Source organism: Pan troglodytes, chromosome 1 (genome assembly GCF_028858775.2).
Source record: "Pan troglodytes isolate AG18354 chromosome 1, NHGRI_mPanTro3-v2.0_pri, whole genome shotgun sequence".
In the NCBI taxonomy this organism is placed as follows: Eukaryota; Metazoa; Chordata; class Mammalia; order Primates; family Hominidae; genus Pan; species Pan troglodytes.
In genome coordinates, this window is record NC_072398.2 from 20,574,025 (window position 1) to 20,597,146 (window position 23,122).

The window sequence follows — 23,122 nt, forward strand, 5'->3', positions numbered from 1 at the left end:
GCCAAGAAAGGCAGGAGCCTACGAAACCCACCTCCAAAGCAAGCAATTCATCCAAGAAAAAGCCCGTCTCCGCGCTCCGTTGCTCCTCTCGCACGGACCGCCTGGCCCCCGTGTTCTGGCGCAGCCCAAGCCCCCTCCACCCTACCCCGGCCTGCTCAAGAGGGCGCTGCCTAACGGAGCCGGGCGCTTCCTCTCTAAGGCTCTATCGCTCTCGCTCTCTAGCTCCCTCCGCCTCTCTCTTCTAGGTTTCCCCCTGGACCTCGCGCTACTTCTGTCGTTTTCCCTCTGTCTCTCTGTCTCTCTCTCTCTCTTTCTCTGTCCCTCTCTCTTTCTCAGCCTCTCTGTCTGTCTCCTTCCCTCTCGCCCTCGCCTGTCTCTCTCGATCGCTGTCTCTCTCCCTCCCTCGGTTTCTATCTCTCCATCCATCTCGTCCTTGCTCTCCTCCAAGCCGCGTGTGTGTGTGCGTGCGCGTGCGTGTGCGTGTGCGTGCGTGTGTGTCTGTGTCTGTGTGTGTCTCTGTGTGTCTGTGTGTGTGTGTGTGTGTGTCCGCGCGAGCGCGTGCGAGCGCGCCCGCGTGTTGTCTCTGTGTGGGGGAGTGGATTTGCTCCTGGTGGTGGTGGGGTGTGTCTGGGTTTCTCTCAGGCCCTCTCACCCGAGATCAGGCCGCCGCCTCTAGTGCCAGCGCGGGGCAAAACAGGGCCACCCCCCGACCGGCTACACCCCACGCCCTCTTGCCCCCCGGCCGGGTCTTGGTCGGGACAAGCGACCGTGGTGGGGGCGTTGTGAGAGAAAGGCCCCGCGCGGCTGGGCCGGCTGTTCGCCTTGGGCCAGCCCTGACGGCTCTGGGTGGGTGGGGCAAGAGGGGGCCTCGCAGGAGCCCCTGTGCGGCGAGGGATCCAGAACGCTGCCTCCGCGACAGGGCGGAGGACCGGAGGGCGTCCCAGGATCGTGCGCCCTGGGCCCTGACGCCTCGGAGCACTCCCTGCTCCGAGCGGGCCCGATGTGGTGGAAGCTCGGGAGCGCGGGAGCCGGGGGAAGGCCGCGGGCTGGCGGTGACGGCTGCAATCCGGCGGGCACGGCCGGGCCGGGCCGGGCTCTTGGGGCAGCCAGGCGCCTCCTTCGGCGTCTACGGCCATACCACCCTGAACGCGCCCGATCTCGTCTGATCTCGGAAGCTAAGCAGGGTCGGGCCTGGTTAGTACTTGGATGGGAGACCGCCTGGGAATACCGGGTGCTGTAGGCTTTTTCTTTGGCTTTTTGCTTTTTCTTTCCTTTTCTTCCAGACGGAGTCTCGCTCTGTCGCCCAGGCTGGAGTGCAGCGGCGCCATCTCGGCTCACTGCAAGCTCCGCCTCCCGGGCTCATGCCATTCCCCGGCCTCAGCCTCCCGAGTAGCTGGGCCTACAGGCGCCCGCCACCACGCCCGGCTAATTTTTTCTATTTTTCCTAGAGACGGGGTTTCACCCTGTCAGCCGGGATGGTCTCGAGCTCCTGACCTCGTGATCCACCCGCCTCGGCCTCCCAGAGTGCTGGGATTACAGGCGGGAGCCAGCGCGCCCGCCCGGCCTGCTGTAGGCTCTTTTGGCTTCCCCGCTGCCTCCCTTCCCCCTACAGTCGCCATGCTTGCCAACCTCCCCTGACTCTGCTCCCCCTTTACCGCCCACCTACACCCCCGCCGCAGCCGCAGCCGGGGTCCTCCTCCTGGGGCTCCGCCCCTACTGCACGCCGGGCAGCAGCATCCCACCGCTTCCGCCTCGCCGCCGCCCCGCCAGGAGCCCGGCTCCAGCCTTCCCGGGAGGGCAGGGGGCCGGACCCCAAAGGCGCAGCCGCGGGTTCCCTGCCGTTCGCGGTACCTTCCCGCTCCCGGAACGCCCAGGCGATTCAATTCACCCGTCGGGCGCCGTCGTCGCACCCTTCCAAACCGGGGGAAGGGGCGGGCAGGGGCAGCGGGAACCACAGACGCCAGCCAAGACCTCGGCTCCAGAACGCATGGGCTGCTTTACCCGGGGGAAGGACGTTGCTTCGCCAGCCACCAGGAAAACAGTCCCTGTGCACCCGGGATTCCCAATGCCCCCCACTTCGTGTCGACGACTCCAGTCCCGAGGACACGCCAGAGACCCAGGCCTCCGGGCCCGCCCGGGGCCACGGCTCCCGCCAAACGGGCGGGCACGCTCTGCAAATCTCGGGGCCCGCCGCAAGGCACCCAGAGCACAGGGAGGTGCCAAGAAAGGCAGGAGCCTACGAAACCCACCTCCAAAGCAAGCAATTCATCCAAGAAAAAGCCCGTCTCCGCGCTCCGTTGCTCCTCTCGCACGGACCGCCTGGCCCCCGTGTTCTGGCGCAGCCCAAGCCCCCTCCACCCTACCCCGGCCTGCTCAAGAGGGCGCTGCCTAACGGAGCCGGGCGCTTCCTCTCTAAGGCTCTATCGCTCTCGCTCTCTAGCTCCCTCCGCCTCTCTCTTCTAGGTTTCCCCCTGGACCTCGCGCTACTTCTGTCGTTTTCCCTCTGTCTCTCTGTCTCTCTCTCTCTCTTTCTCTGTCCCTCTCTCTTTCTCAGCCTCTCTGTCTGTCTCCTTCCCTCTCGCCCTCGCCTGTCTCTCTCGATCGCTGTCTCTCTCCCTCCCTCGGTTTCTATCTCTCCATCCATCTCGTCCTTGCTCTCCTCCAAGCCGCGTGTGTGTGTGCGTGCGCGTGCGTGTGCGTGTGCGTGCGTGTGTGTCTGTGTCTGTGTGTGTCTCTGTGTGTCTGTGTGTGTGTGTGTGTGTGTCCGCGCGAGCGCGTGCGAGCGCGCCCGCGTGTTGTCTCTGTGTGGGGGAGTGGATTTGCTCCTGGTGGTGGTGGGGTGTGTCTGGGTTTCTCTCAGGCCCTCTCACCCGAGATCAGGCCGCCGCCTCTAGTGCCAGCGCGGGGCAAAACAGGGCCACCCCCCGACCGGCTACACCCCACGCCCTCTTGCCCCCCGGCCGGGTCTTGGTCGGGACAAGCGACCGTGGTGGGGGCGTTGTGAGAGAAAGGCCCCGCGCGGCTGGGCCGGCTGTTCGCCTTGGGCCAGCCCTGACGGCTCTGGGTGGGTGGGGCAAGAGGGGGCCTCGCAGGAGCCCCTGTGCGGCGAGGGATCCAGAACGCTGCCTCCGCGACAGGGCGGAGGACCGGAGGGTGTCCCAGGATCGTGCGCCCTGGGCCCTGACGCCTCGGAGCACTCCCTGCTCCGAGCGGGCCCGATGTGGTGGAAGCTCGGGAGCGCGGGAGCCGGGGGAAGGCCGCGGGCTGGCGGTGACGGCTGCAATCCGGCGGGCACGGCCGGGCCGGGCCGGGCTCTTGGGGCAGCCAGGCGCCTCCTTCGGCGTCTACGGCCATACCACCCTGAACGCGCCCGATCTCGTCTGATCTCGGAAGCTAAGCAGGGTCGGGCCTGGTTAGTACTTGGATGGGAGACCGCCTGGGAATACCGGGTGCTGTAGGCTTTTTCTTTGGCTTTTTGCTTTTTCTTTCCTTTTCTTCCAGACGGAGTCTCGCTCTGTCGCCCAGGCTGGAGTGCAGCGGCGCCATCTCGGCTCACTGCAAGCTCCGCCTCCCGGGCTCACGCCATTCCCCGGCCTCAGCCTCCTGAGTAGCTGGGCCTACAGGCGCCCGCCACCACGCCCGGCTAATTTTTTCTATTTTTCCTAGAGACGGGGTTTCACCCTGTCAGCCGGGATGGTCTCGAGCTCCTGACCTCGTGATCCACCCGCCTCGGCCTCCCAGAGTGCTGGGATTACAGGCGGGAGCCAGCGCGCCCGCCCGGCCTGCTGTAGGCTCTTTTGGCTTCCCCGCTGCCTCCCTTCCCCCTACAGTCGCCATGCTTGCCAACCTCCCCTGACTCTGCTCCCCCTTTACCGCCCACCTACACCCCCGCCGCAGCCGCAGCCGGGGTCCTCCTCCTGGGGCTCCGCCCCTACTGCACGCCGGGCAGCAGCATCCCACCGCTTCCGCCTCGCCGCCGCCCCGCCAGGAGCCCGGCTCCAGCCTTCCCGGGAGGGCAGGGGGCCGGACCCCAAAGGCGCAGCCGCGGGTTCCCTGCCGTTCGCGGTACCTTCCCGCTCCCGGAACGCCCAGGCGATTCAATTCACCCGTCGGGCGCCGTCGTCGCACCCTTCCAAACCGGGGGAAGGGGCGGGCAGGGGCAGCGGGAACCACAGACGCCAGCCAAGACCTCGGCTCCAGAACGCATGGGCTGCTTTACCCGGGGGAAGGACGTTGCTTCGCCAGCCACCAGGAAAACAGTCCCTGTGCACCCGGGATTCCCAATGCCCCCCACTTCGTGTCGACGACTCCAGTCCCGAGGACACGCCAGAGACCCAGGCCTCCGGGCCCGCCCGGGGCCACGGCTCCCGCCAAACGGGCGGGCACGCTCTGCAAATCTCGGGGCCCGCCGCAAGGCACCCAGAGCACAGGGAGGTGCCAAGAAAGGCAGGAGCCTACGAAACCCACCTCCAAAGCAAGCAATTCATCCAAGAAAAAGCCCGTCTCCGCGCTCCGTTGCTCCTCTCGCACGGACCGCCTGGCCCCCGTGTTCTGGCGCAGCCCAAGCCCCCTCCACCCTACCCCGGCCTGCTCAAGAGGGCGCTGCCTAACGGAGCCGGGCGCTTCCTCTCTAAGGCTCTATCGCTCTCGCTCTCTAGCTCCCTCCGCCTCTCTCTTCTAGGTTTCCCCCTGGACCTCGCGCTACTTCTGTCGTTTTCCCTCTGTCTCTCTGTCTCTCTCTCTCTCTTTCTCTGTCCCTCTCTCTTTCTCAGCCTCTCTGTCTGTCTCCTTCCCTCTCGCCCTCGCCTGTCTCTCTCGATCGCTGTCTCTCTCCCTCCCTCGGTTTCTATCTCTCCATCCATCTCGTCCTTGCTCTCCTCCAAGCCGCGTGTGTGTGTGCGTGCGCGTGCGTGTGCGTGTGCGTGCGTGTGTGTCTGTGTCTGTGTGTGTCTCTGTGTGTCTGTGTGTGTGTGTGTGTGTGTCCGCGCGAGCGCGTGCGAGCGCGCCCGCGTGTTGTCTCTGTGTGGGGGAGTGGATTTGCTCCTGGTGGTGGTGGGGTGTGTCTGGGTTTCTCTCAGGCCCTCTCACCCGAGATCAGGCCGCCGCCTCTAGTGCCAGCGCGGGGCAAAACAGGGCCACCCCCCGACCGGCTACACCCCACGCCCTCTTGCCCCCCGGCCGGGTCTTGGTCGGGACAAGCGACCGTGGTGGGGGCGTTGTGAGAGAAAGGCCCCGCGCGGCTGGGCCGGCTGTTCGCCTTGGGCCAGCCCTGACGGCTCTGGGTGGGTGGGGCAAGAGGGGGCCTCGCAGGAGCCCCTGTGCGGCGAGGGATCCAGAACGCTGCCTCCGCGACAGGGCGGAGGACCGGAGGGCGTCCCAGGATCGTGCGCCCTGGGCCCTGACGCCTCGGAGCACTCCCTGCTCCGAGCGGGCCCGATGTGGTGGAAGCTCGGGAGCGCGGGAGCCGGGGGAAGGCCGCGGGCCAGCGGCTCGGGGGTCCCCGATCCGAGCCCCGCGGCCCCAGGCTGGCGGTGACGGCTGCAATCCGGCGGGCACGGCCGGGCCGGGCCGGGCTCTTGGGGCAGCCAGGCGCCTCCTTCGGCGTCTACGGCCATACCACCCTGAACGCGCCCGATCTCGTCTGATCTCGGAAGCTAAGCAGGGTCGGGCCTGGTTAGTACTTGGATGGGAGACCGCCTGGGAATACCGGGTGCTGTAGGCTTTTTCTTTGGCTTTTTGCTTTTTCTTTCCTTTTCTTCCAGACGGAGTCTCGCTCTGTCGCCCAGGCTGGAGTGCAGCGGCGCCATCTCGGCTCACTGCAAGCTCCGCCTCCCGGGCTCATGCCATTCCCCGGCCTCAGCCTCCCGAGTAGCTGGGCCTACAGGCGCCCGCCACCACGCCCGGCTAATTTTTTCTATTTTTCCTAGAGACGGGGTTTCACCCTGTCAGCCGGGATGGTCTCGAGCTCCTGACCTCGTGATCCACCCGCCTCGGCCTCCCAGAGTGCTGGGATTACAGGCGGGAGCCAGCGCGCCCGCCCGGCCTGCTGTAGGCTCTTTTGGCTTCCCCGCTGCCTCCCTTCCCCCTACAGTCGCCATGCTTGCCAACCTCCCCTGACTCTGCTCCCCCTTTACCGCCCACCTACACCCCCGCCGCAGCCGCAGCCGGGGTCCTCCTCCTGGGGCTCCGCCCCTACTGCACGCCGGGCAGCAGCATCCCACCGCTTCCGCCTCGCCGCCGCCCCGCCAGGAGCCCGGCTCCAGCCTTCCCGGGAGGGCAGGGGGCCGGACCCCAAAGGCGCAGCCGCGGGTTCCCTGCCGTTCGCGGTACCTTCCCGCTCCCGGAACGCCCAGGCGATTCAATTCACCCGTCGGGCGCCGTCGTCGCACCCTTCCAAACCGGGGGAAGGGGCGGGCAGGGGCAGCGGGAACCACAGACGCCAGCCAAGACCTCGGCTCCAGAACGCATGGGCTGCTTTACCCGGGGGAAGGACGTTGCTTCGCCAGCCACCAGGAAAACAGTCCCTGTGCACCCGGGATTCCCAATGCCCCCCACTTCGTGTCGACGACTCCAGTCCCGAGGACACGCCAGAGACCCAGGCCTCCGGGCCCGCCCGGGGCCACGGCTCCCGCCAAACGGGCGGGCACGCTCTGCAAATCTCGGGGCCCGCCGCAAGGCACCCAGAGCACAGGGAGGTGCCAAGAAAGGCAGGAGCCTACGAAACCCACCTCCAAAGCAAGCAATTCATCCAAGAAAAAGCCCGTCTCCGCGCTCCGTTGCTCCTCTCGCACGGACCGCCTGGCCCCCGTGTTCTGGCGCAGCCCAAGCCCCCTCCACCCTACCCCGGCCTGCTCAAGAGGGCGCTGCCTAACGGAGCCGGGCGCTTCCTCTCTAAGGCTCTATCGCTCTCGCTCTCTAGCTCCCTCCGCCTCTCTCTTCTAGGTTTCCCCCTGGACCTCGCGCTACTTCTGTCGTTTTCCCTCTGTCTCTCTGTCTCTCTCTCTCTCTTTCTCTGTCCCTCTCTCTTTCTCAGCCTCTCTGTCTGTCTCCTTCCCTCTCGCCCTCGCCTGTCTCTCTCGATCGCTGTCTCTCTCCCTCCCTCGGTTTCTATCTCTCCATCCATCTCGTCCTTGCTCTCCTCCAAGCCGCGTGTGTGTGTGCGTGCGCGTGCGTGTGCGTGTGCGTGCGTGTGTGTCTGTGTCTGTGTGTGTCTCTGTGTGTCTGTGTGTGTGTGTGTGTGTGTCCGCGCGAGCGCGTGCGAGCGCGCCCGCGTGTTGTCTCTGTGTGGGGGAGTGGATTTGCTCCTGGTGGTGGTGGGGTGTGTCTGGGTTTCTCTCAGGCCCTCTCACCCGAGATCAGGCCGCCGCCTCTAGTGCCAGCGCGGGGCAAAACAGGGCCACCCCCCGACCGGCTACACCCCACGCCCTCTTGCCCCCCGGCCGGGTCTTGGTCGGGACAAGCGACCGTGGTGGGGGCGTTGTGAGAGAAAGGCCCCGCGCGGCTGGGCCGGCTGTTCGCCTTGGGCCAGCCCTGACGGCTCTGGGTGGGTGGGGCAAGAGGGGGCCTCGCAGGAGCCCCTGTGCGGCGAGGGATCCAGAACGCTGCCTCCGCGACAGGGCGGAGGACCGGAGGGTGTCCCAGGATCGTGCGCCCTGGGCCCTGACGCCTCGGAGCACTCCCTGCTCCGAGCGGGCCCGATGTGGTGGAAGCTCGGGAGCGCGGGAGCCGGGGGAAGGCCGCGGGCTGGCGGTGACGGCTGCAATCCGGCGGGCACGGCCGGGCCGGGCCGGGCTCTTGGGGCAGCCAGGCGCCTCCTTCGGCGTCTACGGCCATACCACCCTGAACGCGCCCGATCTCGTCTGATCTCGGAAGCTAAGCAGGGTCGGGCCTGGTTAGTACTTGGATGGGAGACCGCCTGGGAATACCGGGTGCTGTAGGCTTTTTCTTTGGCTTTTTGCTTTTTCTTTCCTTTTCTTCCAGACGGAGTCTCGCTCTGTCGCCCAGGCTGGAGTGCAGCGGCGCCATCTCGGCTCACTGCAAGCTCCGCCTCCCGGGCTCACGCCATTCCCCGGCCTCAGCCTCCTGAGTAGCTGGGCCTACAGGCGCCCGCCACCACGCCCGGCTAATTTTTTCTATTTTTCCTAGAGACGGGGTTTCACCCTGTCAGCCGGGATGGTCTCGAGCTCCTGACCTCGTGATCCACCCGCCTCGGCCTCCCAGAGTGCTGGGATTACAGGCGGGAGCCAGCGCGCCCGCCCGGCCTGCTGTAGGCTCTTTTGGCTTCCCCGCTGCCTCCCTTCCCCCTACAGTCGCCATGCTTGCCAACCTCCCCTGACTCTGCTCCCCCTTTACCGCCCACCTACACCCCCGCCGCAGCCGCAGCCGGGGTCCTCCTCCTGGGGCTCCGCCCCTACTGCACGCCGGGCAGCAGCATCCCACCGCTTCCGCCTCGCCGCCGCCCCGCCAGGAGCCCGGCTCCAGCCTTCCCGGGAGGGCAGGGGGCCGGACCCCAAAGGCGCAGCCGCGGGTTCCCTGCCGTTCGCGGTACCTTCCCGCTCCCGGAACGCCCAGGCGATTCAATTCACCCGTCGGGCGCCGTCGTCGCACCCTTCCAAACCGGGGGAAGGGGCGGGCAGGGGCAGCGGGAACCACAGACGCCAGCCAAGACCTCGGCTCCAGAACGCATGGGCTGCTTTACCCGGGGGAAGGACGTTGCTTCGCCAGCCACCAGGAAAACAGTCCCTGTGCACCCGGGATTCCCAATGCCCCCCACTTCGTGTCGACGACTCCAGTCCCGAGGACACGCCAGAGACCCAGGCCTCCGGGCCCGCCCGGGGCCACGGCTCCCGCCAAACGGGCGGGCACGCTCTGCAAATCTCGGGGCCCGCCGCAAGGCACCCAGAGCACAGGGAGGTGCCAAGAAAGGCAGGAGCCTACGAAACCCACCTCCAAAGCAAGCAATTCATCCAAGAAAAAGCCCGTCTCCGCGCTCCGTTGCTCCTCTCGCACGGACCGCCTGGCCCCCGTGTTCTGGCGCAGCCCAAGCCCCCTCCACCCTACCCCGGCCTGCTCAAGAGGGCGCTGCCTAACGGAGCCGGGCGCTTCCTCTCTAAGGCTCTATCGCTCTCGCTCTCTAGCTCCCTCCGCCTCTCTCTTCTAGGTTTCCCCCTGGACCTCGCGCTACTTCTGTCGTTTTCCCTCTGTCTCTCTGTCTCTCTCTCTCTCTTTCTCTGTCCCTCTCTCTTTCTCAGCCTCTCTGTCTGTCTCCTTCCCTCTCGCCCTCGCCTGTCTCTCTCGATCGCTGTCTCTCTCCCTCCCTCGGTTTCTATCTCTCCATCCATCTCGTCCTTGCTCTCCTCCAAGCCGCGTGTGTGTGTGCGTGCGCGTGCGTGTGCGTGTGCGTGCGTGTGTGTCTGTGTCTGTGTGTGTCTCTGTGTGTCTGTGTGTGTGTGTGTGTGTGTCCGCGCGAGCGCGTGCGAGCGCGCCCGCGTGTTGTCTCTGTGTGGGGGAGTGGATTTGCTCCTGGTGGTGGTGGGGTGTGTCTGGGTTTCTCTCAGGCCCTCTCACCCGAGATCAGGCCGCCGCCTCTAGTGCCAGCGCGGGGCAAAACAGGGCCACCCCCCGACCGGCTACACCCCACGCCCTCTTGCCCCCCGGCCGGGTCTTGGTCGGGACAAGCGACCGTGGTGGGGGCGTTGTGAGAGAAAGGCCCCGCGCGGCTGGGCCGGCTGTTCGCCTTGGGCCAGCCCTGACGGCTCTGGGTGGGTGGGGCAAGAGGGGGCCTCGCAGGAGCCCCTGTGCGGCGAGGGATCCAGAACGCTGCCTCCGCGACAGGGCGGAGGACCGGAGGGCGTCCCAGGATCGTGCGCCCTGGGCCCTGACGCCTCGGAGCACTCCCTGCTCCGAGCGGGCCCGATGTGGTGGAAGCTCGGGAGCGCGGGAGCCGGGGGAAGGCCGCGGGCCAGCGGCTCGGGGGTCCCCGATCCGAGCCCCGCGGCCCCAGGCTGGCGGTGACGGCTGCAATCCGGCGGGCACGGCCGGGCCGGGCCGGGCTCTTGGGGCAGCCAGGCGCCTCCTTCGGCGTCTACGGCCATACCACCCTGAACGCGCCCGATCTCGTCTGATCTCGGAAGCTAAGCAGGGTCGGGCCTGGTTAGTACTTGGATGGGAGACCGCCTGGGAATACCGGGTGCTGTAGGCTTTTTCTTTGGCTTTTTGCTTTTTCTTTCCTTTTCTTCCAGACGGAGTCTCGCTCTGTCGCCCAGGCTGGAGTGCAGCGGCGCCATCTCGGCTCACTGCAAGCTCCGCCTCCCGGGCTCATGCCATTCCCCGGCCTCAGCCTCCCGAGTAGCTGGGCCTACAGGCGCCCGCCACCACGCCCGGCTAATTTTTTCTATTTTTCCTAGAGACGGGGTTTCACCCTGTCAGCCGGGATGGTCTCGAGCTCCTGACCTCGTGATCCACCCGCCTCGGCCTCCCAGAGTGCTGGGATTACAGGCGGGAGCCAGCGCGCCCGCCCGGCCTGCTGTAGGCTCTTTTGGCTTCCCCGCTGCCTCCCTTCCCCCTACAGTCGCCATGCTTGCCAACCTCCCCTGACTCTGCTCCCCCTTTACCGCCCACCTACACCCCCGCCGCAGCCGCAGCCGGGGTCCTCCTCCTGGGGCTCCGCCCCTACTGCACGCCGGGCAGCAGCATCCCACCGCTTCCGCCTCGCCGCCGCCCCGCCAGGAGCCCGGCTCCAGCCTTCCCGGGAGGGCAGGGGGCCGGACCCCAAAGGCGCAGCCGCGGGTTCCCTGCCGTTCGCGGTACCTTCCCGCTCCCGGAACGCCCAGGCGATTCAATTCACCCGTCGGGCGCCGTCGTCGCACCCTTCCAAACCGGGGGAAGGGGCGGGCAGGGGCAGCGGGAACCACAGACGCCAGCCAAGACCTCGGCTCCAGAACGCATGGGCTGCTTTACCCGGGGGAAGGACGTTGCTTCGCCAGCCACCAGGAAAACAGTCCCTGTGCACCCGGGATTCCCAATGCCCCCCACTTCGTGTCGACGACTCCAGTCCCGAGGACACGCCAGAGACCCAGGCCTCCGGGCCCGCCCAGGGCCACGGCTCCCGCCAAACGGGCGGGCACGCTCTGCAAATCTCGGGGCCCGCCGCAAGGCACCCAGAGCACAGGGAGGTGCCAAGAAAGGCAGGAGCCTACGAAACCCACCTCCAAAGCAAGCAATTCATCCAAGAAAAAGCCCGTCTCCGCGCTCCGTTGCTCCTCTCGCACGGACCGCCTGGCCCCCGTGTTCTGGCGCAGCCCAAGCCCCCTCCACCCTACCCCGGCCTGCTCAAGAGGGCGCTGCCTAACGGAGCCGGGCGCTTCCTCTCTAAGGCTCTATCGCTCTCGCTCTCTAGCTCCCTCCGCCTCTCTCTTCTAGGTTTCCCCCTGGACCTCGCGCTACTTCTGTCGTTTTCCCTCTGTCTCTCTGTCTCTCTCTCTCTCTTTCTCTGTCCCTCTCTCTTTCTCAGCCTCTCTGTCTGTCTCCTTCCCTCTCGCCCTCGCCTGTCTCTCTCGATCGCTGTCTCTCTCCCTCCCTCGGTTTCTATCTCTCCATCCATCTCGTCCTTGCTCTCCTCCAAGCCGCGTGTGTGTGTGCGTGCGCGTGCGTGTGCGTGTGCGTGCGTGTGTGTCTGTGTCTGTGTGTGTCTCTGTGTGTCTGTGTGTGTGTGTGTGTGTGTCCGCGCGAGCGCGTGCGAGCGCGCCCGCGTGTTGTCTCTGTGTGGGGGAGTGGATTTGCTCCTGGTGGTGGTGGGGTGTGTCTGGGTTTCTCTCAGGCCCTCTCACCCGAGATCAGGCCGCCGCCTCTAGTGCCAGCGCGGGGCAAAACAGGGCCACCCCCCGACCGGCTACACCCCACGCCCTCTTGCCCCCCGGCCGGGTCGTGGTCGGGACAAGCGACCGTGGTGGGGGCGTTGTGAGAGAAAGGCCCCGCGCGGCTGGGCCGGCTGTTCGCCTTGGGCCAGCCCTGACGGCTCTGGGTGGGTGGGGCAAGAGGGGGCCTCGCAGGAGCCCCTGTGCGGCGAGGGATCCAGAACGCTGCCTCCGCGACAGGGCGGAGGACCGGAGGGTGTCCCAGGATCGTGCGCCCTGGGCCCTGACGCCTCGGAGCACTCCCTGCTCCGAGCGGGCCCGATGTGGTGGAAGCTCGGGAGCGCGGGAGCCGGGGGAAGGCCGCGGGCTGGCGGTGACGGCTGCAATCCGGCGGGCACGGCCGGGCCGGGCCGGGCTCGGCTCTTGGGGCAGCCAGGCGCCTCCTTCGGCGTCTACGGCCATACCACCCTGAACGCGCCCGATCTCGTCTGATCTCGGAAGCTAAGCAGGGTCGGGCCTGGTTAGTACTTGGATGGGAGACCGCCTGGGAATACCGGGTGCTGTAGGCTTTTTCTTTGGCTTCTTGCTTTTTCTTTCCTTTTCTTCCAGACGGAGTCTCGCTCTGTCGCCCAGGCTGGAGTGCAGCGGCGCCATCTCGGCTCACTGCAAGCTCCGCCTCCCGGGCTCACGCCATTCCCCGGCCTCAGCCTCCCGAGTAGCTGGGCCTACAGGCGCCCGCCACCACGCCCGGCTAATTTTTTCTATTTTTCCTAGAGACGGGGTTTCACCCTGTCAGCCGGGATGGTCTCGAGCTCCTGACCTCGTGATCCACCCGCCTCGGCCTCCCAGAGTGCTGGGATTACAGGCGGGAGCCAGCGCGCCCGCCCGGCCTGCTGTAGGCTCTTTTGGCTTCCCCGCTGCCTCCCTTCCCCCTACAGTCGCCATGCTTGCCAACCTCCCCTGACTCTGCTCCCCCTTTACCGCCCACCTACACCCCCGCCGCAGCCGCAGCCGGGGTCCTCCTCCTGGGGCTCCGCCCCTACTGCACGCCGGGCAGCAGCATCCCACCGCTTCCGCCTCGCCGCCGCCCCGCCAGGAGCCCGGCTCCAGCCTTCCCGGGAGGGCAGGGGGCCGGACCCCAAAGGCGCAGCCGCGGGTTCCCTGCCGTTCGCGGTACCTTCCCGCTCCCGGAACGCCCAGGCGATTCAATTCACCCGTCGGGCGCCGTCGTCGCACCCTTCCAAACCGGGGGAAGGGGCGGGCAGGGGCAGCGGGAACCACAGACGCCAGCCAAGACCTCGGCTCCAGAACGCATGGGCTGCTTTACCCGGGGGAAGGACGTTGCTTCGCCAGCCACCAGGAAAACAGTCCCTGTGCACCCGGGATTCCCAATGCCCCCCACTTCGTGTCGACGACTCCAGTCCCGAGGACACGCCAGAGACCCAGGCCTCCGGGCCCGCCCGGGGCCACGGCTCCCGCCAAACGGGCGGGCACGCTCTGCAAATCTCGGGGCCCGCCGCAAGGCACCCAGAGCACAGGGAGGTGCCAAGAAAGGCAGGAGCCTACGAAACCCACCTCCAAAGCAAGCAATTCATCCAAGAAAAAGCCCGTCTCCGCGCTCCGTTGCTCCTCTCGCACGGACCGCCTGGCCCCCGTGTTCTGGCGCAGCCCAAGCCCCCTCCACCCTACCCCGGCCTGCTCAAGAGGGCGCTGCCTAACGGAGCCGGGCGCTTCCTCTCTAAGGCTCTATCGCTCTCGCTCTCTAGCTCCCTCCGCCTCTCTCTTCTAGGTTTCCCCCTGGACCTCGCGCTACTTCTGTCGTTTTCCCTCTGTCTCTCTGTCTCTCTCTCTCTCTTTCTCTGTCCCTCTCTCTTTCTCAGCCTCTCTGTCTGTCTCCTTCCCTCTCGCCCTCGCCTGTCTCTCTCGATCGCTGTCTCTCTCCCTCCCTCGGTTTCTATCTCTCCATCCATCTCGTCCTTGCTCTCCTCCAAGCCGCGTGTGTGTGTGCGTGCGCGTGCGTGTGCGTGTGCGTGCGTGTGTGTCTGTGTCTGTGTGTGTCTCTGTGTGTCTGTGTGTGTGTGTGTGTGTGTCCGCGCGAGCGCGTGCGAGCGCGCCCGCGTGTTGTCTCTGTGTGGGGGAGTGGATTTGCTCCTGGTGGTGGTGGGGTGTGTCTGGGTTTCTCTCAGGCCCTCTCACCCGAGATCAGGCCGCCGCCTCTAGTGCCAGCGCGGGGCAAAACAGGGCCACCCCCCGACCGGCTACACCCCACGCCCTCTTGCCCCCCGGCCGGGTCTTGGTCGGGACAAGCGACCGTGGTGGGGGCGTTGTGAGAGAAAGGCCCCGCGCGGCTGGGCCGGCTGTTCGCCTTGGGCCAGCCCTGACGGCTCTGGGTGGGTGGGGCAAGAGGGGGCCTCGCAGGAGCCCCTGTGCGGCGAGGGATCCAGAACGCTGCCTCCGCGACAGGGCGGAGGACCGGAGGGCGTCCCAGGATCGTGCGCCCTGGGCCCTGACGCCTCGGAGCACTCCCTGCTCCGAGCGGGCCCGATGTGGTGGAAGCTCGGGAGCGCGGGAGCCGGGGGAAGGCCGCGGGCCAGCGGCTCGGGGGTCCCCGATCCGAGCCCCGCGGCCCCAGGCTGGCGGTGACGGCTGCAATCCGGCGGGCACGGCCGGGCCGGGCCGGGCTCTTGGGGCAGCCAGGCGCCTCCTTCGGCGTCTACGGCCATACCACCCTGAACGCGCCCGATCTCGTCTGATCTCGGAAGCTAAGCAGGGTCGGGCCTGGTTAGTACTTGGATGGGAGACCGCCTGGGAATACCGGGTGCTGTAGGCTTTTTCTTTGGCTTTTTGCTTTTTCTTTCCTTTTCTTCCAGACGGAGTCTCGCTCTGTCGCCCAGGCTGGAGTGCAGCGGCGCCATCTCGGCTCACTGCAAGCTCCGCCTCCCGGGCTCATGCCATTCCCCGGCCTCAGCCTCCCGAGTAGCTGGGCCTACAGGCGCCCGCCACCACGCCCGGCTAATTTTTTCTATTTTTCCTAGAGACGGGGTTTCACCCTGTCAGCCGGGATGGTCTCGAGCTCCTGACCTCGTGATCCACCCGCCTCGGCCTCCCAGAGTGCTGGGATTACAGGCGGGAGCCAGCGCGCCCGCCCGGCCTGCTGTAGGCTCTTTTGGCTTCCCCGCTGCCTCCCTTCCCCCTACAGTCGCCATGCTTGCCAACCTCCCCTGACTCTGCTCCCCCTTTACCGCCCACCTACACCCCCGCCGCAGCCGCAGCCGGGGTCCTCCTCCTGGGGCTCCGCCCCTACTGCACGCCGGGCAGCAGCATCCCACCGCTTCCGCCTCGCCGCCGCCCCGCCAGGAGCCCGGCTCCAGCCTTCCCGGGAGGGCAGGGGGCCGGACCCCAAAGGCGCAGCCGCGGGTTCCCTGCCGTTCGCGGTACCTTCCCGCTCCCGGAACGCCCAGGCGATTCAATTCACCCGTCGGGCGCCGTCGTCGCACCCTTCCAAACCGGGGGAAGGGGCGGGCAGGGGCAGCGGGAACCACAGACGCCAGCCAAGACCTCGGCTCCAGAACGCATGGGCTGCTTTACCCGGGGGAAGGACGTTGCTTCGCCAGCCACCAGGAAAACAGTCCCTGTGCACCCGGGATTCCCAATGCCCCCCACTTCGTGTCGACGACTCCAGTCCCGAGGACACGCCAGAGACCCAGGCCTCCGGGCCCGCCCAGGGCCACGGCTCCCGCCAAACGGGCGGGCACGCTCTGCAAATCTCGGGGCCCGCCGCAAGGCACCCAGAGCACAGGGAGGTGCCAAGAAAGGCAGGAGCCTACGAAACCCACCTCCAAAGCAAGCAATTCATCCAAGAAAAAGCCCGTCTCCGCGCTCCGTTGCTCCTCTCGCACGGACCGCCTGGCCCCCGTGTTCTGGCGCAGCCCAAGCCCCCTCCACCCTACCCCGGCCTGCTCAAGAGGGCGCTGCCTAACGGAGCCGGGCGCTTCCTCTCTAAGGCTCTATCGCTCTCGCTCTCTAGCTCCCTCCGCCTCTCTCTTCTAGGTTTCCCCCTGGACCTCGCGCTACTTCTGTCGTTTTCCCTCTGTCTCTCTGTCTCTCTCTCTCTCTTTCTCTGTCCCTCTCTCTTTCTCAGCCTCTCTGTCTGTCTCCTTCCCTCTCGCCCTCGCCTGTCTCTCTCGATCGCTGTCTCTCTCCCTCCCTCGGTTTCTATCTCTCCATCCATCTCGTCCTTGCTCTCCTCCAAGCCGCGTGTGTGTGTGCGTGCGCGTGCGTGTGCGTGTGCGTGCGTGTGTGTCTGTGTCTGTGTGTGTCTCTGTGTGTCTGTGTGTGTGTGTGTGTGTGTCCGCGCGAGCGCGTGCGAGCGCGCCCGCGTGTTGTCTCTGTGTGGGGGAGTGGATTTGCTCCTGGTGGTGGTGGGGTGTGTCTGGGTTTCTCTCAGGCCCTCTCACCCGAGATCAGGCCGCCGCCTCTAGTGCCAGCGCGGGGCAAAACAGGGCCACCCCCCGACCGGCTACACCCCACGCCCTCTTGCCCCCCGGCCGGGTCGTGGTCGGGACAAGCGACCGTGGTGGGGGCGTTGTGAGAGAAAGGCCCCGCGCGGCTGGGCCGGCTGTTCGCCTTGGGCCAGCCCTGACGGCTCTGGGTGGGTGGGGCAAGAGGGGGCCTCGCAGGAGCCCCTGTGCGGCGAGGGATCCAGAACGCTGCCTCCGCGACAGGGCGGAGGACCGGAGGGTGTCCCAGGATCGTGCGCCCTGGGCCCTGACGCCTCGGAGCACTCCCTGCTCCGAGCGGGCCCGATGTGGTGGAAGCTCGGGAGCGCGGGAGCCGGGGGAAGGCCGCGGGCTGGCGGTGACGGCTGCAATCCGGCGGGCACGGCCGGGCCGGGCCGGGCTCGGCTCTTGGGGCAGCCAGGCGCCTCCTTCGGCGTCTACGGCCATACCACCCTGAACGCGCCCGATCTCGTCTGATCTCGGAAGCTAAGCAGGGTCGGGCCTGGTTAGTACTTGGATGGGAGACCGCCTGGGAATACCGGGTGCTGTAGGCTTTTTCTTTGGCTTTTTGCTTTTTCTTTCCTTTTCTTCCAGACGGAGTCTCGCTCTGTCGCCCAGGCTGGAGTGCAGCGGCGCCATCTCGGCTCACTGCAAGCTCCGCCTCCCGGGCTCATGCCATTCCCCGGCCTCAGCCTCCCGAGTAGCTGGGCCTACAGGCGCCCGCCACCACGCCCGGCTAATTTTTTCTATTTTTCCTAGAGACGGGGTTTCACCCTGTCAGCCGGGATGGTCTCGAGCTCCTGACCTCGTGATCCACCCGCCTCGGCCTCCCAGAGTGCTGGGATTACAGGCGGGAGCCAGCGCGCCCGCCCGGCCTGCTGTAGGCTCTTTTGGCTTCCCCGCTGCCTCCCTTCCCCCTACAGTCGCCATGCTTGCCAACCTCCCCTGACTCTGCTCCCCCTTTACCGCCCACCTACACCCCCGCCGCAGCCGCAGCCGGGGTCCTCCTCCTGGGGCTCCGCCCCTACTGCACGCCGGGCAGCAGCATCCCACCGCTTCCGCCTCGCCGCCGCCCCGCCAGGAGCCCGGCTCCAGCCTTCCCGGGAGGGCAGGGGGCCGGACCCCAAAGGCGCAGCCGCGGGTTCCCTGCCGTTCGCGGTACCTTCCCGCTCCCGGAACGCCCAGGCGATTCAATTCACCCGTCGGGCGCCGTCGTCGCACCCTTCCAAACCGGGGGAAGGGGCGGGCAGGGGCAGCGGGAACCACAGACGCCAGCCAAGACCTCGGCTCCAGAACGCATGGGCTGCTTTACCCGGGGGAAGGACGTTGCTTCGCCAGCCACCAGGAAAACAGTCCCTGTGCACCCGGGATTCCCAATGCCCCCCACTTCGTGTCGACGACTCCAGTCCCGAGGACACGCCAGAGACCCAGGCCTCCGGGCCCGCCCGGGGCCACGGCTCCCGCCAAACGGGCGGGCACGCTCTGCAAATCTCGGGGCCCGCCGCAAGGCACCCAGAGCACAGGGAGGTGCCAAGAAAGGCAGGAGCCTACGAAACCCACCTCCAAAGCAAGCAATTCATCCAAGAAAAAGCCCGTCTCCGCGCTCCGTTGCTCCTCTCGCACGGACCGCCTGGCCCCCGTGTTCTGGCGCAGCCCAAGCCCCCTCCACCCTACCCCGGCCTGCTCAAGAGGGCGCTGCCTAACGGAGCCGGGCGCTTCCTCTCTAAGGCTCTATCGCTCTCGCTCTCTAGCTCCCTCCGCCTCTCTCTTCTAGGTTTCCCCCTGGACCTCGCGCTACTTCTGTCGTTTTCCCTCTGTCTCTCTGTCTCTCTCTCTCTCTTTCTCTGTCCCTCTCTCTTTCTCAGCCTCTCTGTCTGTCTCCTTCCCTCTCGCCCTCGCCTGTCTCTCTCGATCGCTGTCTCTCTCCCTCCCTCGGTTTCTATCTCTCCATCCATCTCGTCCTTGCTCTCCTCCAAGCCGCGTGTGTGTGTGCGTGCGCGTGCGTGTGCGTGTGCGTGCGTGTGTGTCTGTGTCTGTGTGTGTCTCTGTGTGTCTGTGTGTGTGTGTGTGTGTGTCCGCGCGAGCGCGTGCGAGCGCGCCCGCGTGTTGTCTCTGTGTGGGGGAGTGGATTTGCTCCTGGTGGTGGTGGGGTGTGTCTGGGTTTCTCTCAGGCCCTCTCACCCGAGATCAGGCCGCCGCCTCTAGTGCCAGCGCGGGGCAAAACAGGGCCACCCCCCGACCGGCTACACCCCACGCCCTCTTGCCCCCCGGCCGGGTCTTGGTCGGGACAAGCGACCGTGGTGGGGGCGTTGTGAGAGAAAGGCCCCGCGCGGCTGGGCCGGCTGTTCGCCTTGGGCCAGCCCTGACGGCTCTGGGTGGGTGGGGCAAGAGGGGGCCTCGCAGGAGCCCCTGTGCGGCGAGGGATCCAGAACGCTGCCTCCGCGACAGGGCGGAGGACCGGAGGGTGTCCCAGGATCGTGCGCCCTGGGCCCTGACGCCTCGGAGCACTCCCTGCTCCGAGCGGGCCCGATGTGGTGGAAGCTCGGGAGCGCGGGAGCCGGGGGAAGGCCGCGGGCTGGCGGTGACGGCCGCAATCCGGCGGGCACGGCCGGGCCGGGCCGGGCTCTTGGGGCAGCCAGGCGCCTCCTTCGGCGTCTACGGCCATACCACCCTGAACGCGCCCGATCTCGTCTGATCTCGGAAGCTAAGCAGGGTCGGGCCTGGTTAGTACTTGGATGGGAGACCGCCTGGGAATACCGGGTGCTGTAGGCTTTTTCTTTGGCTTTTTGCTTTTTCTTTCCTTTTCTTCCAGACGGAGTCTCGCTCTGTCGCCCAGGCTGGAGTGCAGCGGCGCCATCTCGGCTCACTGCAAGCTCCGCCTCCCGGGCTCACGCCATTCCCCGGCCTCAGCCTCCCGAGTAGCTGGGCCTACAGGCGCCCGCCACCACGCCCGGCTAATTTTTTCTATTTTTCCTAGAGACGGGGTTTCACCCTGTCAGCCGGGATGGTCTCGAGCTCCTGACCTCGTGATCCACCCGCCTCGGCCTCCCAGAGTGCTGGGATTACAGGCGGGAGCCAGCGCGCCCGCCCGGCCTGCTGTAGGCTCTTTTGGCTTCCCCGCTGCCTCCCTTCCCCCTACAGTCGCCATGCTTGCCAACCTCCCCTGACTCTGCTCCCCCTTTACCGCCCACCTACACCCCCGCCGCAGCCGCAGCCGGGGTCCTCCTCCTGGGGCTCCGCCCCTACTGCACGCCGGGCAGCAGCATCCCACCGCTTCCGCCTCGCCGCCGCCCCGCCAGGAGCCCGGCTCCAGCCTTCCCGGGAGGGCAGGGGGCCGGACCCCAAAGGCGCAGCCGCGGGTTCCCTGCCGTTCGCGGTACCTTCCCGCTCCCGGAACGCCCAGGCGATTCAATTCACCCGTCGGGCGCCGTCGTCGCACCCTTCCAAACCGGGGGAAGGGGCGGGCAGGGGCAGCGGGAACCACAGACGCCAGCCAAGACCTCGGCTCCAGAACGCATGGGCTGCTTTACCCGGGGGAAGGACGTTGCTTCGCCAGCCACCAGGAAAACAGTCCCTGTGCACCCGGGATTCCCAATGCCCCCCACTTCGTGTCGACGACTCCAGTCCCGAGGACACGCCAGAGACCCAGGCCTCCGGGCCCGCCCGGGGCCACGGCTCCCGCCAAACGGGCGGGCACGCTCTGCAAATCTCGGGGCCCGCCGCAAGGCACCCAGAGCACAGGGAGGTGCCAAGAAAGGCAGGAGCCTACGAAACCCACCTCCAAAGCAAGCAATTCATCCAAGAAAAAGCCCGTCTCCGCGCTCCGTTGCTCCTCTCGCACGGACCGCCTGGCCCCCGTGTTCTGGCGCAGCCCAAGCCCCCTCCACCCTACCCCGGCCTGCTCAAGAGGGCGCTGCCTAACGGAGCCGGGCGCTTCCTCTCTAAGGCTCTATCGCTCTCGCTCTCTAGCTCCCTCCGCCTCTCTCTTCTAGGTTTCCCCCTGGACCTCGCGCTACTTCTGTCGTTTTCCCTCTGTCTCTCTGTCTCTCTCTCTCTCTTTCTCTGTCCCTCTCTCTTTCTCAGCCTCTCTGTCTGTCTCCTTCCCTCTCGCCCTCGCCTGTCTCTCTCGATCGCTGTCTCTCTCCCTCCCTCGGTTTCTATCTCTCCATCCATCTCGTCCTTGCTCTCCTCCAAGCCGCGTGTGTGTGTGCGTGCGCGTGCGTGTGCGTGTGCGTGCGTGTGTGTCTGTGTCTGTGTGTGTCTCTGTGTGTCTGTGTGTGTGTGTGTGTGTGTGTGTGTGTCCGCGCGAGCGCGTGCGAGCGCGCCCGCGTGTTGTCTCTGTGTGGGGGAGTGGATTTGCTCCTGGTGGTGGTGGGGTGTGTCTGGGTTTCTCTCAGGCCCTCTCACCCGAGATCAGGCCGCCGCCTCTAGTGCCAGCGCGGGGCAAAACAGGGCCACCCCCCGACCGGCTACACCCCACGCCCTCTTGCCCCCCGGCCGGGTCTTGGTCGGGACAAGCGACCGTGGTGGGGGCGTTGTGAGAGAAAGGCCCCGCGCGGCTGGGCCGGCTGTTCGCCTTGGGCCAGCCCTGACGGCTCTGGGTGGGTGGGGCAAGAGGGGGCCTCGCAGGAGCCCCTGTGCGGCGAGGGATCCAGAACGCTGCCTCCGCGACAGGGCGGAGGACCGGAGGGCGTCCCAGGATCGTGCGCCCTGGGCCCTGACGCCTCGGAGCACTCCCTGCTCCGAGCGGGCCCGATGTGGTGGAAGCTCGGGAGCGCGGGAGCCGGGGGAAGGCCGCGGGCCAGCGGCTCGGGGGTCCCCGATCCGAGCCCCGCGGCCCCAGGCTGGCGGTGACGGCTGCAATCCGGCGGGCACGGCCGGGCCGGGCCGGGCTCTTGGGGCAGCCAGGCGCCTCCTTCGGCGTCTACGGCCATACCACCCTGAACGCGCCCGATCTCGTCTGATCTCGGAAGCTAAGCAGGGTCGGGCCTGGTTAGTACTTGGATGGGAGACCGCCTGGGAATACCGGGTGCTGTAGGCTTTTTCTTTGGCTTTTTGCTTTTTCTTTCCTTTTCTTCCAGACGGAGTCTCGCTCTGTCGCCCAGGCTGGAGTGCAGCGGCGCCATCTCGGCTCACTGCAAGCTCCGCCTCCCGGGCTCATGCCATTCCCCGGCCTCAGCCTCCCGAGTAGCTGGGCCTACAGGCGCCCGCCACCACGCCCGGCTAATTTTTTCTATTTTTCCTAGAGACGGGGTTTCACCCTGTCAGCCGGGATGGTCTCGAGCTCCTGACCTCGTGATCCACCCGCCTCGGCCTCCCAGAGTGCTGGGATTACAGGCGGGAGCCAGCGCGCCCGCCCGGCCTGCTGTAGGCTCTTTTGGCTTCCCCGCTGCCTCCCTTCCCCCTACAGTCGCCATGCTTGCCAACCTCCCCTGACTCTGCTCCCCCTTTACCGCCCACCTACACCCCCGCCGCAGCCGCAGCCGGGGTCCTCCTCCTGGGGCTCCGCCCCTACTGCACGCCGGGCAGCAGCATCCCACCGCTTCCGCCTCGCCGCCGCCCCGCCAGGAGCCCGGCTCCAGCCTTCCCGGGAGGGCAGGGGGCCGGACCCCAAAGGCGCAGCCGCGGGTTCCCTGCCGTTCGCGGTACCTTCCCGCTCCCGGAACGCCCAGGCGATTCAATTCACCCGTCGGGCGCCGTCGTCGCACCCTTCCAAACCGGGGGAAGGGGCGGGCAGGGGCAGCGGGAACCACAGACGCCAGCCAAGACCTCGGCTCCAGAACGCATGGGCTGCTTTACCCGGGGGAAGGACGTTGCTTCGCCAGCCACCAGGAAAACAGTCCCTGTGCACCCGGGATTCCCAATGCCCCCCACTTCGTGTCGACGACTCCAGTCCCGAGGACACGCCAGAGACCCAGGCCTCCGGGCCCGCCCGGGGCCACGGCTCCCGCCAAACGGGCGGGCACGCTCTGCAAATCTCGGGGCCCGCCGCAAGGCACCCAGAGCACAGGGAGGTGCCAAGAAAGGCAGGAGCCTACGAAACCCACCTCCAAAGCAAGCAATTCATCCAAGAAAAAGCCCGTCTCCGCGCTCCGTTGCTCCTCTCGCACGGACCGCCTGGCCCCCGTGTTCTGGCGCAGCCCAAGCCCCCTCCACCCTACCCCGGCCTGCTCAAGAGGGCGCTGCCTAACGGAGCCGGGCGCTTCCTCTCTAAGGCTCTATCGCTCTCGCTCTCTAGCTCCCTCCGCCTCTCTCTTCTAGGTTTCCCCCTGGACCTCGCGCTACTTCTGTCGTTTTCCCTCTGTCTCTCTGTCTCTCTCTCTCTCTTTCTCTGTCCCTCTCTCTTTCTCAGCCTCTCTGTCTGTCTCCTTCCCTCTCGCCCTCGCCTGTCTCTCTCGATCGCTGTCTCTCTCCCTCCCTCGGTTTCTATCTCTCCATCCATCTCGTCCTTGCTCTCCTCCAAGCCGCGTGTGTGTGTGCGTGCGCGTGCGTGTGCGTGTGCGTGCGTGTGTGTCTGTGTCTGTGTGTGTCTCTGTGTGTCTGTGTCTGTGTGTGTGTGTGTCCGCGCGAGCGCGTGCGAGCGCGCCCGCGTGTTGTCTCTGTGTGGGGGAGTGGATTTGCTCCTGGTGGTGGTGGGGTGTGTCTGGGTTTCTCTCAGGCCCTCTCACCCGAGATCAGGCCGCCGCCTCTAGTGCCAGCGCGGGGCAAAACAGGGCCACCCCCCGACCGGCTACACCCCACGCCCTCTTGCCCCCCGGCCGGGTCTTG

The 23,122-nt window shown here is 67.1% G+C and overlaps 10 non-coding genes across 10 annotated transcripts; all 10 read left to right on the forward strand.

Moving 5' to 3' along the window:
• Nucleotides 1–1,124: 1,124 nt before the first annotated feature.
• Nucleotides 1,125–1,243, forward strand: LOC129138402 (5S ribosomal RNA). The gene has a single exon (XR_008541636.1). It is a non-coding gene; the product is annotated as a 5S ribosomal RNA (ribosomal RNA).
• Nucleotides 1,244–3,342: 2,099 nt separating this feature from the next.
• On the forward strand, nt 3,343–3,461 carry LOC129138401 (5S ribosomal RNA). Its single transcript, XR_008541635.1, has one exon. It is a non-coding gene; the product is annotated as a 5S ribosomal RNA (ribosomal RNA).
• Nucleotides 3,462–5,603: 2,142 nt separating this feature from the next.
• On the forward strand, nt 5,604–5,722 carry LOC129138398 (5S ribosomal RNA). The gene has a single exon (XR_008541633.1). It is a non-coding gene; the product is annotated as a 5S ribosomal RNA (ribosomal RNA).
• A 2,099-nt stretch (nt 5,723–7,821) lies between these two features.
• LOC129138397 (5S ribosomal RNA) lies at nt 7,822–7,940 on the forward strand. Its single transcript, XR_008541632.1, has one exon. It is a non-coding gene; the product is annotated as a 5S ribosomal RNA (ribosomal RNA).
• Nucleotides 7,941–10,082: 2,142 nt separating this feature from the next.
• Nucleotides 10,083–10,201, forward strand: LOC129138396 (5S ribosomal RNA). The gene has a single exon (XR_008541631.1). It is a non-coding gene; the product is annotated as a 5S ribosomal RNA (ribosomal RNA).
• Nucleotides 10,202–12,305: 2,104 nt separating this feature from the next.
• LOC129138395 (5S ribosomal RNA) lies at nt 12,306–12,424 on the forward strand. Its single transcript, XR_008541630.1, has one exon. It is a non-coding gene; the product is annotated as a 5S ribosomal RNA (ribosomal RNA).
• Nucleotides 12,425–14,566: 2,142 nt separating this feature from the next.
• LOC129138394 (5S ribosomal RNA) lies at nt 14,567–14,685 on the forward strand. The gene has a single exon (XR_008541629.1). It is a non-coding gene; the product is annotated as a 5S ribosomal RNA (ribosomal RNA).
• Nucleotides 14,686–16,789: 2,104 nt separating this feature from the next.
• Nucleotides 16,790–16,908, forward strand: LOC129138393 (5S ribosomal RNA). Its single transcript, XR_008541628.1, has one exon. It is a non-coding gene; the product is annotated as a 5S ribosomal RNA (ribosomal RNA).
• A 2,099-nt stretch (nt 16,909–19,007) lies between these two features.
• LOC129138392 (5S ribosomal RNA) lies at nt 19,008–19,126 on the forward strand. The gene has a single exon (XR_008541627.1). It is a non-coding gene; the product is annotated as a 5S ribosomal RNA (ribosomal RNA).
• Nucleotides 19,127–21,276: 2,150 nt separating this feature from the next.
• LOC129138391 (5S ribosomal RNA) lies at nt 21,277–21,395 on the forward strand. The gene has a single exon (XR_008541626.1). It is a non-coding gene; the product is annotated as a 5S ribosomal RNA (ribosomal RNA).
• The last annotated feature ends 1,727 nt before the right edge of the window (nt 21,396–23,122 follow it).